The sequence below is a fragment of the Hesperophylax consimilis genome, chromosome 18 (assembly GCF_061612785.1).
Source record: "Hesperophylax consimilis isolate HC1 chromosome 18, BYU_Hcon_1.0, whole genome shotgun sequence".
Taxonomy (NCBI): domain Eukaryota; kingdom Metazoa; phylum Arthropoda; class Insecta; order Trichoptera; family Limnephilidae; genus Hesperophylax; species Hesperophylax consimilis.
In genome coordinates this window covers 7,743,603-7,746,876 of record NC_142853.1, presented here as the reverse complement: position 1 = coordinate 7,746,876, position 3,274 = coordinate 7,743,603, and the positions used below count along the sequence as shown (strand labels likewise).

At 31.4% G+C, this 3,274-nt stretch overlaps 1 pseudogene; it reads right to left on the bottom strand.

The window, feature by feature from the left end:
* Nucleotides 1-1,865: 1,865 nt before the first annotated feature.
* LOC149415298 (uncharacterized) lies at nt 1,866-2,980 on the bottom strand (annotated as a pseudogene).
* Nucleotides 2,981-3,274: the final 294 nt, after the last annotated feature.

Genomic DNA, 3,274 nt, shown 5'->3' with positions numbered 1-3,274 from the left:
CTTGGTTCTCATCTGGTTCTAAGACTGGGTTTCTGCTTAGGCAATCAGCTTCAATATTGTATTTACCTGGAGAATATTTAATTTGAAAATCATATTGTGATAGGTAGTATGTTAGATCTCCTAATTCTTCATCAGTTCTTGATTTTATATTCATATTCTCTAATGGCTTGTGATCTGAAAAGACAGTAAATTTCTTACCTATCAATAGATGTTGCCAATATTTAATACATTCTTTGATAGCTAGGCATTCCAGATATATAGCCTTCTTCCCTTTTTGAACTTCATTCAATTTCTTTGAGAAGTAAGCTACTGGTTTTTTCTCATTGTTTTCTTGTGGCTGTTTTAGGATAGCTCCCACTCCTAGTATACTAGCATCTGTGTATACATGTATAGGCAAGTTCGGGTCAAATATGGTTAATATTGGTTGAGAACATAACATTTGTTTCATCTCATCAAATGACTCTTGGCATGCCATAGTCCAATCAAAGGTTTGACCTTTCCTCAAAAGATTATGCAACGGATCCAATTTCATTGCTATTTTTGGCACATATTTATGGTAAAAGTTTATTTTTCCCAAAAATTGTCGCACGTTTTTTTGCGTTTTTGGGGTTGGAAAGTTTCTTATTGATATCAAGTTATCTTTCAGAGGTCTAACTGAATTATTTTGTATTATGTGACCCAAATATTTAACCGAGTCAGCTGCGAACGTGCATTTTGTAAACTTCAGTCTTGAGCCTTCACTTTCAATCGCTTGAAACAGCTGTGTTAGATGTTTGACATGATCACGAAAGTTTTTGAAAAAACCAGGATGTCATCTATGTAATTTATGGGGAAATCTCCGAGTTTGTGTTACCGTATTATGTTACACATTATCCTCTTTAATATTGCTGGTGCGGTTTTTAAGCCGAATGGCAAACATGACCATTGGTAATGACCTTCTTGAGTGACGAAAGCAGTTTTGTGCCTGTCTGTGACTCGCAGAGGAATTGACCAAAATGCTGAGTTCAAGTCTAGTGTTGAGAAAAACTTACAATCTCTTGTTTTTACCATCAGGTCTTCAATAAGCGGGAACGGCTGTGATTGAGGGACAACAATTTTATTTAAATCTCTGAAATCTATGCACAATCTAGATTTTTTGTTTTCATATTTTTTATAAGCCAATATAACTGGAACTGCAAATGGACTATATGATTCTTCTATTATATTTTTTTCTAGTAATATTGCAATCTGTTTTTCAATCTCTTTTTTATCTTCGATTGCGCAACGATACGGTCTTTTATTGCAATATTTTTCCACTAACAAATCAATGTGTGCTTCATAATCGTTTACCTTTCCAATGTCATATTTGTCCTTTGCAAATACAGATTTATTCTTCACTATTAATTCATCAATCACTTTTTGTTGATCAAAGTCTAGATGATTTATATAAGTAATGAAGTTTTTTTTTGTAAAAGTTTCATTGAAGTTTATTAAATTATTAGATTGGGTTTGATTAGAAACTATTTCATTTATTTGTGTTGGAGCTTTCTGACTGATTTCTAAGTTTTCATGTTGAATTAAGCTAAATTTTTGTATGCAATCAAGTCCAATTAAAAAATCGTAATCAAAATTTTCTTTGTCTATTACAAAGACATCCATATTTTTTTCAAAGTTAAAAATAGTTACATCCAGTGATATCATACCAATTGCCTTTTTAACGCCATTAATGGTTTTTAAGTTAGTATTGTTCGAATAACCTGTTTTTTCATTGTTTATCTTCAATAACCTTGAGTTTATCAATGACACATTAGAGCTCGAGTCATAGATTCCAAATACTTCAAAATTTTTATTTAACACTAACTTTACTTTAATTAATGGCGGCACTATTAGTTTTTTTGGTTCTCACATTACAGTTCGCATTCTAATTCTGAATTATCAATGTGTTTTATTTTCCTCTTATCATTTTCATTATTATTATTATTTGTTCTGAACCAACATAAATCTTCTGAGTGATAGCGCACACCTTTATTTAATTTTTCACAAATGCAAAATTTTTCTTTCAACGGCTTAGTATCATCTTTCTTTCTCATATACTTTTTCTTCGAAACTAAATGTTCTAATTTGCCAAGTTCATTAAACAAGTCTTTTGTTTCTATAATCTCATCCTTGTTGATTCTATCTGTTATATAATCTGGTAAACCGGCAGCAATTATATCGGTTAAAGTCCCCTGATCAATTGTTTTTCTTACTTCAAGTAAAAGTCTTTCTTTTTAACCGCATATTCTAATAATGATCCTGATTGATACTTGAAAGATAAAGCATACCTGCTAGCAGTCCAACCTTTATCACCATAGGTTTGCAGAAAGTTTGATTTCCAATCTAACCACTCTGATTGTAAACTAAGCTTTATCATCATGGACGAATACCAATCTGTACATGATTTGTTCAAAAATAATCTGAAGATTTCAATTTTTTCTTCGTCCTTAGTAATGTCAAACCTTGCACATTCTGTTTCAAATACTTCCATCCAGTGACATGCACTTATATTTTTTCCATTAAATTTCTCAAGTACAAACCTGTCAGCAAACTTTTTCATGCTTTGTTTTTCGTTTTTCTGCTGATTTTCAACTAATTTTTCCAAAAATTTTCACTATAGAGTCTTCTGAACTCCTGTTATTGGCAATAGACACTTGTTCTTTGGTAATTTCCTCTAGAAATTGGTCCTGAAAAATCATGTTTTTATCCGCATCCACATATGTTTGTGAAATATCTTCTGTCATTTTTATCCACACATTTCTGGTTTGGTGTCTTTTTTTAATGTATTTTTTACTGTAGCATAAGTCTTAGAGGTGTAGATATGTTTTTGGAGTGATGCTGCTTGACATTCTTCAGGAATCAGGAAAACTTTGTCATCTTGTGTAACAATTGAGGTTATGGCAATAAAATTAGACTTTCCTTCTGTTGTTGGTTTTGATTGAAATGTAAACTTCAACTTTTCCATATTGTAACAAGAAATGTCGTTTTATAATGATATTTTCCCTGTGATTTGAACGACAGTCAATTAAAACACAATTGAGTTTCTCTGTAATGAAAGAAGAGGTTTATTTAGTTAATCCCACAAGATTTACATAAAGAAAAGCACCCAGTAACAAAACATTACCTGTAATGAAAGAAACGACATTTAATGTTATTAATTGTTATGTCAATTCCTTATCACAATCACGATAGCAATTACAAATTGTTTAAATTATTCCCATCAATCTGCCTTGTCACAACCCATAGATTATTTTTACTG